This window comes from Diaphorina citri, unplaced genomic scaffold (genome assembly GCF_000475195.1).
Source record: "Diaphorina citri unplaced genomic scaffold, Diaci psyllid genome assembly version 1.1 scaffold2618, whole genome shotgun sequence".
NCBI lineage: Eukaryota > Metazoa > Arthropoda > Insecta > Hemiptera > Psyllidae > Diaphorina > Diaphorina citri.
Genome location: NW_007380036.1, coordinates 2,204 through 18,043, shown reverse-complemented (window position 1 = coordinate 18,043; position 15,840 = coordinate 2,204). Strand labels below are relative to the sequence as shown.

The 15,840-nt window shown below is 39.2% G+C and overlaps 1 non-coding gene across 1 annotated transcript; it reads right to left on the bottom strand.

Moving 5' to 3' along the window:
- Nucleotides 1–15,310: 15,310 nt before the first annotated feature.
- Nucleotides 15,311–15,399, bottom strand: Trnay-gua. Its single transcript is given in 2 exon segments — nucleotides 15,311–15,346; nucleotides 15,363–15,399. It is a non-coding gene; the product is annotated as a tRNA-Tyr (tRNA).
- Nucleotides 15,400–15,840: the final 441 nt, after the last annotated feature.

Genomic DNA, 15,840 nt, shown 5'->3' with positions numbered 1-15,840 from the left:
GTTTGACAGAGGGAACTGTAACTGCTATGGTCTTATCGTCTCGAAATCGAAGAGAGAAGGAAGACAGGATAGGAGAAAACCAGCCATTCCGAGAACGAACATTATACCATCAGGATAAAATCCGCCCCGGGCGGGAATCGAACCCGCTATCTTTGTGAACGAAGCAAGGTCCACTTTTCCCATTGGTGTTATTTAACGTGGTAGGATTCTCAGAAATGAGCTCTTCCTCTTCCACCCAATGTCATTTTAAAATGAAAAATAGTTTCGAGTTTTTTGAAGTTTGCCAAAAAAGAATTTCCTTCAAAATTACAATATTCTTGGACATGTGTATGTCTTACAATTTTCTCTCTCTCGCTCTCTCTCTCCCTCCCTCCCTCTTTCTTTCTTTCTCCGTTCCTCTTATTCCTAATCTATCCCAATCTCACCCCTCCTCTCCTCTTTGTCTTTCTCTCTTTCTGTCCTCTCTCTTAACACATTTCTTCTCTCTTTCTCTCTGTTGTTCTTAGGCTCTCTGACTCTCTCTCTCCTCATCTCTCCCCCTCTCCTTCCTAATCTATATCACTCTCTTCTATTTTTTTTTTCTCCCTCTTCCCCGTTCTCGCTCACACTCTTAGCTTCCCATATTTTGGTCCATTTTTCTCTTTTATATTTTCAGACAGGAGCGTGTTTTAATTTTTCACACTCAATTTACAATACATTCGCGAAAATCGGCCATCGTGGTGTAGTGGTCAAAACGCTCGCCTAGTAATCAGGAGGGCGTAGGTTCAGTCCCATCCGAGGTATGGAATTTTATCCCGAACATTTTGTGAAACACAGAAATATGTAATAGTAGCCTTCTTCTGATGTTGTCTTTGGGGGCTGGGGGTCGTTTAACAGGGAGTAGACCAGCTTAGTCTGGCTGGGGGACTTTAAACAAGGAGTATACCAGCCTGAAATTCCCCTTGCTAAAGAAATAGCAAAGGTTGAGTGCGAAGGGCATCCACTAGTAAAATTTTTGTAGCCAAAATCAATTGTCAGCCCAAAAGCTAGGGCTGATAGATGAAAAACGCCAACCCTGTCTAAACACGGGAAAAGGCGAAGAAAAAGAAGAAGAGTAGGCTGCTATTATGTGGTAAAATTTAGAATCAAACTATGTTGAGGATATGATGATAAAGTTTCAGACCTCGGCGGGGGTTGAACCCGCGTCCTACTAATTACGAGGCCAGTTTCTTGACTACTACACCATTGAGGTAGGTATTAGGTACCAAAGACCAGTGTATAAATCCTCTCTGTTGTTCTTAGGCTCTCTGACTCTCTCTCTCCTCATCTCTCCCCCTCTCCTTCCTAATCTATATCACTCTCTTCTATTTTTTCTCTCCCTCTTCCCCGTTCTCTCTCACACTCTTAGCTTCCCATATTTCGGTCCATTTTTCTCTTTTCTATTTTCTGACAGGAGCGTGTTTTAATTTTTCACACTCAATTTACAATACATTCGCGAAAATCGGCCATCCCTGTATCTTGCACGAAAAAAATACTCTCTAATTTTCCTATCTTCTCTTGCCTTCTCTCTCTCCTCCCCCCCTCTGTCCTCTTCTCCCCAAGCTCTCTCTTTTTCTCTCTCCTTTCTCTTTGTCTATCTACTCTCTCTCTCTCCCCTATTGATCTATATTTTATAAAGAACCTCTCTGCAAAGTTTGATTGACTTGGGCTGAAAACTTGAGTCCTGCGAAGAGTGAACATTTTTGAGTTTTTTCCAAACTAAAGTCTTGAATAACGGCCGAGCTGTACATTTCTCGAAGTTCGTTCTAAGGAGGCTTTTGATCTACATTTTTATAAAGAAAAGTTTCTACAAAGTCTTAGCAACTTAGGGTGGATTTCACCTATATTTCAGTCCTTAACAGGCCTTTTAAGCTAACAGCCTGTTAAGTTCCATTTTGCCAGAATGAGATTGAAAAGTCCCTTAACTCCCACAGTCTAAACAAGGTCTTATGTACTTGATTCAGAATAGGTGTACGTTTTATAATAAAAACCATGCTTGAATTAAAATCCTTTGTATGGTGAGCAAAATACTTCAACGAACCAACCAAAAGCTAGGGCTGATAGATGAAAAACGCCAACCCTGTCTAAACACGGGAAAAGGCGAAGAAAAAGAAGAAGAGTAGGCTGCTATTAAAATGGTAAAATCTAGAATCAAACTATGTTGAGGATATGATGATAAAGTTCCAGACCTCGGCTGGGGTTGAACCCGCGTCCTACTAATTACGAGGCCAGTTTCTTGACTACTACACCATTGAGTTTTTTTTTTTTGCTTTTTGTTACAGACTCGGGGTTCTCTCTTCTCTGATTGGTGGAGTGGCTCTTGGTTACCTCGTACTGTCTAAACCTAAACTGTGACGTCATCCGATACCTTGAACCTTCGATTGTGATATCTATGGACCTCTAGCTTTATATCGGAAGACAGATCTATCCTACTGATAGATTCTGACGTCACTTTGTGAAGAATTTAATTTAATTTTTCAAGTTTCCATTCATTTTTAGATCGACAAAACTCTCAGAACACACATTTTTTTTATATGAATACCTACATTTTTTTATACCCATCCGTATAAGCAGAGCTTGTGCCGCGGAAATTGAAAAACACCAGTGAAGAGACCAAGTTACTGGTTTTTTGCTTTTTGTTACAGACTCGGGGTTCTCTCTTCTCTGATTGGTGGAGTGGCTCTTGGTTACCTCGTACTGTCTAAACCTAAACTATGACGTCATCCGATACCTTGAACCTTTGATTGTGATATCTATGGACCTCTAGCTTTATATCGGAAGACAGATCTATCCTACAGATAGATTCTGACGTCACTTTGTGAAGAATTTAATTTGATTTAATTTAATTTTTCAAGTTTCCATTCATTTTTTGATCGACAAAACTCTCAGAACATACATTTTTTTTATATGAATACATTTTTTTATACCCATCCGTATAAGCAGAGCTTGTGCCGCGGAAATTGAAAAACACCAGTGAAGAGAACAAGTTACTGAAATTAATACGTGTACAGTTAATAATTTTCTTTAAATTAGGTTAGGTCAGGTCTTTTTGGGGGATAAGACCTTTAGAAACAAGGAAAATATGTAATAAAAAAACTTAACTATCGATGGCGCCGACTATCGATAGTTCTCCTCTACGGGTCAACCACTAGTTAGAAAAGAAGAAAAAACTAGTATAGCTCCGCTATACACTAGTAATAGAAAGTAATTAGCAGTGACCCTAAGGAGGCGTCCACAACGGAGGCCCGACTTTCGATCCTAGCCTAACTCCGAATCAAGATAAAATAAACCGTGATCACTCGAACCCAGGAGTTGGACATAAAAATAAAAACCTTCATGTAAAATTATAGTCTGTGATCCTGTAACAAATAGAAATTTACCCAATAAACGAGACTTTATTGAAACTGTAGACAAAAAGGGACTTCTCAGTTCTAGAGATTCGTAGACTCGTTTAGGCTTAACCCAACTTTTCGGGCTGTTTGCCCCTACACCTAAGAAAGAAAGCCTAAGACGCGTTTCGTTCTTATTTGAACTCATCAGTTAGACATAGCTCTCAGGTGCTGGCCAAGAATTTGGAAGTGATATTTTTATACTTCAGAGATGGAAATTGTGTAGAAACGAGAACCTGCGTTTTCTATGTAAGATTATATTTTGTGTTGAGTGTTGTTGTGAGCGCCACAGGTCTTTCTGGGGGATAAGACCTTTAGAAACAAGGAAAATATGTAATTAAAAAACTATCGATAACTATCGATGGCGCCGACTATCGATAGTTCTCCTCCTCTACGGGTCAACCACTAGTTAGAAAAGAAGAAAAGACTAGTATAGCTCCGCTATACACTAGTAATAGAAAGTAATTAGCAGTGACCGTAAGGAGGCGTCCACAACGGAGGCCCGACCTTCGATCCTAGCCTAACTCCGACTCAAGATAAAATAAACCGTGATCACTCGAACCCAGGAATCGGACATAAAAAAACCTTCATGATGGTAAAATTAAAGTCTGTGATCCTGTAACAAATAGAAATTTACCCAATAAATGAGACTTTATTGAAACTGCTGACAAAAAGGGACTTCTCAGTTCTAGAGATTCGTAGACTCGTTTAAGCTTAACCCAACTTTTCGTAGATTTGTTTAAGCTTAACCCAACTTTTCGTAGATTTGTTTAAGCTTAACCCAACTTTTCGGGCTGTTTGCCCCTACACCTAAGCCTCGGAGTGGACTTTTTAGAATACACCTTGTTTATCCTGCTCGAATGAGACTGAAACTTTTTATGTACGGAGTTGAACTGCCTCAGTCCTACGTTGGTAGTCTCTAAAATATTTGTGATTTAAGAAAAAAAAAAGTTTTTTTTTTCCAATTTCACTCTGTAGTAAGACCTTGTTTAGACTGCGGGAGTAAAGGGACTTTTCAGTCTCATTCTGGCAGGATAAACAAGGTATATTCTATTCTATTCTAACTGTCTCAGTCCTACGTTGGTAGTCTCTAAAGTAGGTATTTGTGATTTAATAAAAAAAAAATAAAAAATATTTTTTTTTTTTTTTACTTTTTTCAATTTCACTCTGTACTCCGGGGTTATTTTACCCCGGGGCGACCCTGTATATCTACCTCGGGGAAAAATAAATAAACTAATACCTAGATAATGATAACCGTACCTATATTCTCATTTTGCCCAGTACCTCTATACAGTTGAAAATAAACTATAAATACGCACCAAGTCACGAAAATTTTGGCAAATCTTCCACTCGCATGAGATTCCCTGACAGTGGGTCAGTGGTGTGGGTTGAAAGTTGAAAGTGGTTTAACTATGTCGACCCACTGAGTTTTTCGTGAACCGTGACTGAAAAATTAAATACGCACCAAGTCACGAAAATTTTGGCAAATCTTCCACTCGCATGAGATTCCCTGACAGTGGGTCAGTGGTGTGGGTTGAAAGTGGTTTAACTATGTCGACCCACTGAGTTTTTCGTGAACCGTGACTGAAAAAGAATTGGAACTTTTTTGATTAGAAATTACCTTGGGCAATGTGTCAGTTTTCCTTGTCAAAGGGGGTTTGTTAACCTGCGATTTTTTCGACAGCCGGGACTGAATTTTTTTACCTTTTTTTTTGTAAAAGCTCTTTTTTATTGATTTAAGGCACTAAATTCGCCCTTGATAATTTACCCAGCGGCGATAGCATGTTGACTGTACCAGTTTCCAAACGACTACTGAAATCAAAGAACGTGGCACAAGACTGATATCCGGATCTCTGACCATTGGGGTATTCGCGTGCTGATTTTTTTCCTGTTTTTTTTTTTTTTTTAGAAGCTCTTTTTTTATTGATTTAAGGCACTAAATTCGCCCTTGATAATAATTATCTAGGGTAGACAATTTCTTATCCACCCAGCGGCGATAGCATATATGTTGACTGTACCAGTTTCCAAACGATTACTGAAATTAAAGAACGTGGCACAAGACTGATATCCGGATCTCTGACCATTGGGGTAATCGCGTGCTGCGAGCTGTGCCCATTGGGTCATCAATGGGTTAAAACAACGCGGAAAAAAAGCGAGGTCCATTTTCTCTGGTGAGGCACTAAAAATAAAGTCACCAGCTAAATACTGGGCAACTCAGAGGAGCACTGACCAATGTGGGTACCCTGGAATAAAATGGGCATACGGAATACCTATTATTTTTTCAATTAATTTTTGACATAGGTATGTGAGGCACTAAAAATAAAGTCACCAGCTAAATACTGGGCAACTCAGAGGAGCACTGACCAATGTGGGTACCCTGGAATAAAATGGGCAAATGGAATACCTATTATTTTTTCAATTAATCTTTGACATAATTATGTAAATTTTCCAAGAGGTTTGAAAGAGGTGATTGTAACTATTGAAATCTTATCAGCCCGTAATCAATGATAAAAGGATGACAGGATAGGAGAAAGCCAGCCGTTCCGAGAACGAACCGTATCTGTTTAGGTTAAAGTCTGGCTTTTTTCACTTTCTATTACAAGCATGTATAGCGAAGTTTACCTATTGCAATCGGTCCAAATTTTCAAAAAGCGGAAATGTGTGGAAATAGAGTCCCCTGAGTCCGTATTTGTACCTGCCTGAGCAAGACAAAGTCTCTAACTAGGGTCCTTGTTTGAGCAACGTTTGGTGACCCCACTTTGGACACCCCTAGGGGAGAGCAGAGCACATCTTGTAGAAATTTTGAATGTCAAAGAAATCATAATATCAGGTCACTTCTCACATTCTCTCGGCTATGAAATATTCTAATCATTTTCACTTTTTTTTTTTTTTTTTTTTTTTTTTTTTTTAGAGTTGAGAAAATAGTCAATTTTCCTCATATTTTTATTTAATTTTGATTATTATTATTTTATTTATTTATTTTTAATCACAAAGAAATTTATTCGTTTTCCTCATTAATTTTTTCCCCAATAGAAAAAAAATCGTTCTTTTATTTATAGCCACATGGATTATAATTATGGAAGAAAAACTACAGTACCTAGTTTTGTACAGTACTGTATTTAAAAATTATTAAATTTTGAAATTTCAAAATCGACAGATTTTTTATTATTATTATTATTATTATTTTTTATCCTGAACGGATAAGGTTCGTCCTTGGAAAGGCTGGCTTAAAGCCAGTGCCTTTCTGGCAGGATAGGTCCTGTCTTTCTTCTCTCTTCGCTTTCGGGACGATAAGACCTCGGCAGAGTTCCATCTATCTAAACTATTCTAAACTTTTCAAAAATAACAATAAACATACCTGGTGTATTATTTACATTCGTTATTGTTTAACACTGGAGACCCAAACCAGTGTTGAATCTGTTGATACCACAGATCCATCATCCATCAAGGTACTTTGAAGTAGGTACCTAATACCTATGCCCCACACGGGGCTAAATCAAAGAGCTTTACGTAGGTTAGCTGTTGGAAACAGCGTTGTCTAAGATTTTAGTGACGAGGGTTTTACCCGCCTATTGGGAGTTTTGAGTGACCACCTCTTCACGTCAACCTCTGAGTGGGGCCGGGAAAAGCTAGCAGTACGCGATCGCCCAGATGGTCATCCATTCGGATACCAAACACCACGTTGCTTAACGTTAGTGATCCTTCAAGGACTGGTGAATTTAATGTGGTATCGGCGCTAACAAGAATCAGGACTGACTGTCCTTCTATCCCGATTCTTTCTTGATTCTAAATCGACACCGCGACTTACCTATAGTATAGTCCTATTTAGTGCAATTGTCCTAAACTAAGATGGACGCGGCACACAAGGGATCAGGAAGAGACCGCCTTAACATAATACCTACAGTATCAGCACACTAGTTTTACTACGTCGGCGTTGGTGTCGCGGAGATGTCCAAATATCTGACCTAACGAAACTGTAAGGTACCTACTATAGTTTTATCAGCTTTATCTAATCGAAGGGTAAAATACAAAAATAATTCAAACAGAGCGGGGGTAATTCCACATGTCCTTTTATCAATATTGATTTCTTGATTTTCTTGTAATGATTAGATATCATTGATTTTATCAGTGGGTTCATTAGGATTGAACCCAAACATGTTTGAAGTCATAGGGACCTTACCTATATCTCGCGATTTTGTCGGGGAGTGCTTTAATTTTTAACAGGTCACGTCGCGCGACAAATGTTGCAAGTGAAAACAGGTCACGTCGCACGACAGAGGTCGCGTTGGTGGAAATCCACCTTAATAAGCGCTACGTCGCGGGTTCAATTCCCGCCCGGGGTGGATTTTATTCTGAACGGATAATGCTCGTTCTCTGAACGGTTGGCTTTCTCCTATCCTGTCTTCCTTCTCTCTTCGATTTCGGGACGATAAGACCTCCGTTAATACCTACAAGAGGGCAAAGTCTTTGATTTTATAACACTCAACACTTAGTTCAATTCACATCTCGTGCCATCTTCTTAAATTTTAATTCTCTTTTATTTGTCGCATTATTTATTCATTTTTATTTTTAATTATAAAAACAATGGAAAACATTTGGGAGAGTAATAAATCAAGTGATTTAAGTTCCCATATACCTACTGCTATCAGCGCGGTGTGCTATTGACAGCACATTGGTTCCTCCAATATTGCATGGACTGCTTAAGTAAAACTGACGATTGAAATTGGGGCAGAAATATGGTCTAATAGTTCGATTCCCGCCCGGGGCGGATTTTATCCTGACGGGATAATGTTCGTTCTCGGAACGGCTGGCTTTCTCCTATACCGTCTTCCTTCTCTGTTCGATTTCGGACGACAGGACCTTAGCAGTTACAGTTTCCTCTGTCAAATCTCCTAAAAAAAAAGTGTCTTCACAGTTGACTTTACTTCTTTGATTTATCGTTACGGAGAGAGCACAATCAATATACGTGTCCATTATTGCGTGCAGCCCTGGGACAACGTATACCTACCTATCACACGGTTATTCTAATTCACCTTGTTTACGTATAATAGGAGCCAGCGGGCCTTAATAGATAATAATAGCTCTTATACTTACTAGAATGGTACTCAAAGAGGACTAAAAAGGTCCCTTGTTACCAAAAGAAAAAAAAGCTCATTCTGTGGTGTAGTGGTCAAGGCGCTCGCCTGGTAAACAGGAGGGCGTGGGTTCAATCCCAGCCGAGTTATGGAATTTTATCCTCAATACAATTTGAGAATTTGACCACAATAATGGTAGTAGCCTACTGCTGGAGTAAAGGGACTTTTCAGTCCTATGCGAGCAGTATAAATAAGCACTATTATTATTATTATTAGGTATTCCTAAGGGGAATTTTGATAAAAGGGGGGTTTGGTGAAATCTTGTCTTAAGTGGTATAAAATACCTTCGGGATTTCATCCTCTCCTCTCTCGCCTTTCTCACTTTTCCCATTTTCCTTGCTCACTCTCTCTCTCTTCCCCTTCTCTCTCTCTCTCTCTCTTTCCTCTTCTCCCCCTCCCTCTCTCCTCCTCCTCTTCTTTCTGTCGCTTTCTTATTTTCCTCTCTTTTCTCCCTCCCTCCCTCCGCCTCCTTCTCTCTTTCCTCTCTCTCTCTCTCTCTCTCTCTCTCTCCCGCCTCCTCCTCCATCCTCGTCCTCGTTCTCTCCTAGTCTCCTCTCTCCCTCTCTCTTTTCTTTCTGTTACTTTTCTCTCTCTCTCTTTCCTCTCCTCCTTCTCTCTCTCCTCCTCCTCCCCTCCCTCTTCTTTCTGTCGTTTTATTATCTTCCTCTCTTCTCTCCCCTCTTCTCTCTCTCTCCCCTCCTTCTCTCTCACAGTGGAGCAGTTTGGGCGAATGTTATTTTTGTCTCCCCTGGTCACATGACTTGCATAGTTTCGTCCGCGTGTGTGCTCATCAGTATGTCTTATCTGATAACAGCTAACACGCTATTATAGCCTGCCTCGGTGGTGTAGTGGTCAAAACGCTCGCCTAGTAATCAGGAGGGCGTAGGTTCAGTCCCATCCGAGGTATGGAATTTTATCCCGAATATTTTGTGAAATTTTAAATACAGAAATATGGTGGTGTAGTGGTCAAAACGCTCGCCTAGTAATCAGGAGGGCGTAGGTTCAGTCCCATCCGAGGTATGGAATTTTATCCCGAACATTTAGTGAAAATTTAAACACAGAAATATTCTTGGACTTCAGACTAGGAAGATAAAACATTGCCAAAAATTTCTGCTCATAACAACGAAATCCCCTGATAAAATATACGAGCCCCTTCGAAAACCTATTTGTGCAAGAATAAATGGCCGAGAAAAAACGAAAAAATCTTTTATGGTTTAGAGACGCCATTTCAGTTTCCTAAAGGAAACCGGTTCTCGAAAAGTTTCTCGAAAGGAAAATCTTTATAAACATCCAGCCTAGTTAGCTTGGAGGGTAGCGCTTCTGCTTTGCAAGCGGTAGGTCACGGCTTCGAATCCCGCCCGAGGCGAACTTCAACCTAAGGTGACAAGTTTCGTTTTCGAATGGCTAACTTTCTCGGTGTCTCCTATCCTATCTCCCTTGTCACTTCACTTTCGGGACCATCAGACATCCGTTGTTACACTTTCCTCCTTAAAACCTCTTAGAAACCAAGGATCTCAAAATGTGTTTTGGTACTAAAAACTGACCATCGAAAATTTCAACGAAAAAAGAAGAAAACTCTCTTGGCGCTTTCGCAGAACGGCCACATTTTTCACATCTCTGCTTGGACTTCAGACTAGGAAGATAAAACATTGCCAAAAATTTCTGCTCATAACAACGAAATCCCCTGATAAAATATACGAGCCCCTTCAAAGACTTATTTGTGCAAGAATAAATGGCCGAGAAAAAACGAAAAAATATAAACATATTTAATAAAAATCTTTTGATGACGATTAGTTTAGGTGTATTTTCCTTTCGGGAAACTTTCGGAAACGGAACCGAATACGCGCCTTCTTGGATTTCCGAAGGGTTTGGTACAGACGCCATTTCAGTTTCAAAAAGGGAACCTGTTCGTTTCCGAAAGTTTCTCGAAAGGAAAATCATTATGAAATAAATTATAAATATTATAATCATCCAGCCTAGTTAGCTTAGAGGGTAGGGCGTCTGCCTTGTAAGCGCTAGGTTGTGGGTTCGATTCCCGCCCGGGGCGAACTTCATCTCGAGTTTCGTTCTCGGAACGGCTAGCTTTCTCCTGTCCTGTCTCCCTTTTCCCTTCGATTTCGGGACCATCAGACATCCGTTGTTATAGTTTCCTTCGTACCTCTCATAAAGTAGAGACCTCAATGTGTTTTGGTAGTAAAAACTGACCATCGAAAATTTCAACGAAAAAAATAAGAAAAACTCTTGGCGTTATCGCAGAACGGCCACATTTTTCACATCTCGTGCCATCTTCTTAAATTTTAATTCTCTTTTATTTGTCGCATTATTTATTCATTTTTATTTTTAATTATAAAAACAATGGAAAACATTTGGGAGAGTAATAAATCAAGTGATTTAAGTTCCCATATACCTACTGCTATCAGCGCGGTGTGCTATTGACAGCACATTGGTTCCTCCAATATTGCATGGACTGCTTAAGTAAAACTGACGATTGAAATTGGGGCAGAAATATGGTCTAATAGTTCGATTCCCGCCCGGGGCGGATTTTATCCTGACGGGATAATGTTCGTCCTCGGAACGGCTGGCTTTCTCCTATCCTGTCTTCCTTCTCTGTTCATTTTCGGACGATAAGACCTTAGCAGTTACAGTTTCCTCTGTCAAATCTCTCTAAAAAAAGTGTCTTCACAGTTATTGACTTTACTTCTTTGATTTATCGTTACGGAGGGAACACAATCAATATACGTGTCCATTATTGCGTGCAGCCCTGGGACAACGTATACCTACCTTTTTTATCTTGTCTTTTTTTTTTTTTTCAAAAATTGAAAATTCCTTGTACATTTTCTTACCGGTTACCTTGTCAGTTTAGGTTAGGTGAAGATGTTTTGTACGATTGCCAGTAGATTTTTTTTTTTCTTTTTAGAAAAATCTAATACCTGAAACCATCAAGCAAGCACTGTTCGCATGCACGAAGACACGGGCAGAAAATTAAAATTGTGAAGTAAATTTTCATGTAGAGAAGTACCTACCTACCTTTTTACAGGGTGTTCCATACTTCATGAATATTCATGATACCCATTTTTTCTACCTCTCTCTTTCGAGGTAATAATATCACCCCGAAGTAGAAGAGGAGAGAAAAAAATCCAGCCGTTCCGAGAACGGACCTCATTTGTTTAGGATCAAGTTCTTTCCGAACCCGCGACCTAAAGCCGTCCATTTGTGAAGATCTTTATTAGTTCCAAATGATCTTCGTAAAATTATGAATACGAAAACTTTCAATGATATCTTGCGAAGATGATGAACTCCTAACATTTTTTTAGTGGAGATGACTAAACTCCTAATTCCTAGCGCACGAGTATCCATAGTTCCAAATGATCTTCGTAAAATTATGAATACGAAAACTTTCAATGATATCTTGCGAAGATGATGAACTCCTAACATTTTTTAGTGGAGATGACTAAACTCCTAATTCCTAGCGCACGAGTACTTGCGCCAAATCACGAAGAGATTTCTGGTGGAGATGTCAAAACTCCTAACAATTTCTTGGTGGAGATGTCAAAACTCCCAACAATTTCTGGTGGAGGTGTCAAAACTACCAACCGGGCGGGAATCGACCCCGCGGCCTAGCACTTAGAAGGCAAACACGCTACCAACCAAGCAAACTAGGTTGGCAAAAGGACTTTACAGTCCTATGTGAGCAGTACATATGTATAAAGTAAACACTGTTACTACCCCAGTTCCCTCTAAAACCCTAATGTTCAATATAGTTCATATCCCACAGTTTATTTTTACCTCTCCCAGGAGCTCAAGGGGGAGAGAGGGAACAGGTAGATGTTCACATGTTCATTTCAAAAACGATTCCCGCAATTAAAATAATTATGTCAGTCTTGCATTCTACCGAATAACGACTTTTTTTTTGTTTTAAATGTTAAAATTAAAAGAAACGAGATTACTAGAGCGTTTTCCGCCCTGATATTCCTTTGTCCGTGTTTTTCGGACACATTAGTGACCTATATACATATTTGGATCAGCCAAATTATTATTATCCAGTCGTTGGAAACTAGGGTATTCAAGGAAAATCTAGCCAGCCTAGTTAGCGTGGTTGGATGGTTGGTAGCCCAAGCAAACTAGGTTGGCAAAAGGACTTTACAGTCCTATGTGAGCAGTACATATGTATAAAGTAAACACTGTTACTACCCCAGTTCCTCTCTAAAACCCTAATGTTCAATAGTTCATATCCCACAGTTTATTTTTACCTCTCCCAGGAGCTCAAGGGGGAGAGAGGGAACAGGTAGATGTTCAAATGTTCATTTCGAAAACGATTCCCGCAATTAAAATAATTATGTCAGTCTTGCATTCTACCGAATAACAACTTTTTTTTTGTTTTAAATGTTAAAATTAAAAGAAACGAGATTACTAGAGCGTTTTCCGCCCTGATATTCCTTTGTCCGTGTTTTTCGGACACATTAGTGACCTATATACTTGGATCAGCCAAATTATTATTATCCAGTCTTTGGAAACTAGGTTATTCAAGGAAAATCTAGCCAGCCTAGTTAGCGTGGTTGGTAGCGCGTCTACGTTGTAAGCGCTAGGCCGCAGGTTCGATTCCCGCCCGGAGCGGATTTTATCCTAATGGGATAATGTTCGTGGCGCGGCGCCCCAGGCTTATTTGTTGGTTATAGGTAGGTACCAACAATGAAAAATAAAAGAAAATAATATAGAAAGTAACAAGCTGAGCCCGTCCCTCCGGGAATTTTTTAGCCCGTAGTTTATTCGATCGTGGTTAAAGAAAATCAGTATACCTATGTACCTAAATCAAGACTAGAGCCCGTTCTCCCTTTATTCCTTTTAATGTTTCCTAATAATAAATAATATAGAAAGTAACAAGCTGAGCCCGTCCCTCCGGGAATTTTTTAGCCCGTAGTTTATTCGATCGTGGTTAAAGAAAATCAGTACCTAGGTATGTACCTACCTAATTTGTTTAATATTCAGTTTATTATTATTATTGATTTGATTTTTGATTTTACTTTCATGTACCTAATGATTTAAAATCAAGACTAGAGCCCGTTCTCCCTTTATTCCTTTTAATGTTTCCTAATAACGCAATCAGATTGCTTGATCTAATCGGTTTACCTTAAACCAAGCAGGTAGGTAACTCAGATTATGACTCCAGTCATTAATCCCTGGTCCTATGTACATAGATATCGATCACATCAAACACCACGATTTTTGAATGCAAGGGTCTGATCTCCTCCTACTTAGGATTCTTAAGAGTCAGGTCATTTCTTCAAGTTATCAGACATCCAGGCACGAATGTGTATTGAGCCAAGTAGGAATGATGATACGGTTTTATTGAACAGGAATGAGGTCACGCATGTGAACTTTTCCTATGGGACATTATCATGTATAGATCTGACGCTTTGCAGTCAGTCTATTGTGAGTGAGATAGAATGGTCTGTTTCTCCTCCTACTTAGGATTCTTAAGAGTCAGGTCATTTCTTCAAGTTATCAGACATCCAGGCACGAATGTGTATTAAGCCAAGTATGTTGTAGATAATACGCTGCTCCTCATAGCATCAGTTTTAAAACCTTGACGAAAAGAAATGATTGCCATTTCGGTGTAGGTACCCATCACCTCTATGCTAAACAACAGACGTTTATTTTGAACGCTTCAAAAAAGGTACATACATATCTCGCTTTGAACAGAATTTGTTGGCAGAAGTTGAGAGTTTCGTATTTATTTTTCTAGCCCGGACGCTCATTATTCCATAGGTAAATCTCGCTTTGAACAGAATTTGTTGGCAGAAGTTGAGAGTTTCGTATTTATTTTTCTAGCCCGGACGCTCATTATTCCATAGGTAATAGGTATTATTTTTCATACATTGCACAAACATCAACATTAACTTGAGACGTTGTAGAACTGCCTACGCATGTTATAAATATACTCTCATTATTTTTCATACATTGCACAAACATCAACATTAACTTGAGACGTTGTAGAACTGCCTACGCATGTTATAAATATACTCTCTTTTTTTGCTGAGAGAATACCACGGTCTAAATGTTTTAGTATTTAAATTAACCTTTCTTTGAACAATGGAAGAGATAGAATGATTAACCTCTGTTTGGGCAGACACCTGATTTTTTTCCAGAAGGAAAAGAAATAGTACTTTTCTAGCTTAACATAGGTGACGCTAAAACCGGTCTTAAATTATCGACTGAAGTGTTATCTAAAACTTTCTCGCTTTGAGATGAACTCAAAGGTCGTCGCGACAAATTTCAAGATCAGAGCTCATTTGTGTGAGAAAATGTGAAAAAAATCCCCCAAAAACCAGTTTTTTTGGTTCTCTGGACAAAATTTGCACCACCATTTTCGTGTTCCTGGTAAAAAGACCTTTAATTTGATATATACCTAGGTCGACCAGGTTTGGATAAGTCCTTCTATGGGGTCAGACAGACACCGAAGCGAATACACTAGTCCGTCCCTATACCTTTTATTATTACAATCCCCCAAAAACCAGTTTTTTTGGTTCTCTGGACAAAATTTGCACCACCATTTTCGTGTTCCTGGTAAAAAGACCTTTAATTTGATTTATACCTAGGTCGACCAGGTTTGGATAAGTCCTTCTATGGGGACACAGACAGACACCGAAGCGAATACAATAGTCCGTCCCTATACCTTTTATTATTACTATTGTAATTTAATAAAGGAAGGACGGAGTAAAAATTAATTGCTTAGTCGATGTAAAAAAAAAATCAAGGTCAAAAATTTGTTCCTTCGGGCCGGATTTGAACCAGCGACCTATGGATTTCAATATTCAGAATGCTACAGTCCACCGCTCTACCAACTGAGCTACCGAAGGATGAGAGATGAGGTGAGAATAGTTGTATTTAAACAAAGCGTCAGCGCGTACCGCAGTGAGTTGAAAATAAATTCAAGATGGCCGCTCAGTATTGAGAGTCAGGGTATGAGGAAAAAAATCATGCATGATGATTTTTATTATGCACGAAGAAAGTTGTGCATTATTTTATGCAATCGACTTTTTGAGAAACTTTTTTTTTTCTCGATAGGCATGCATGATGATTTTTATTATGCACGAAGAAAGTTGTGCATTATTTTATGCAATCGACTTTTTGAGAAACTTTTTTTTTTCTCGATACCTATTTTTTCTTTATGTTTTCCAGCCTAGTAAAGTTAGGCTTAGTTGGAAGTACGTCTGCCTTGTAAGCCCTAGACCGCGGGTTCGATTCCCGCCCGGGCCGGATTTTATCCCGAACGGATAATGTTTTCGTTCTCGAAACGA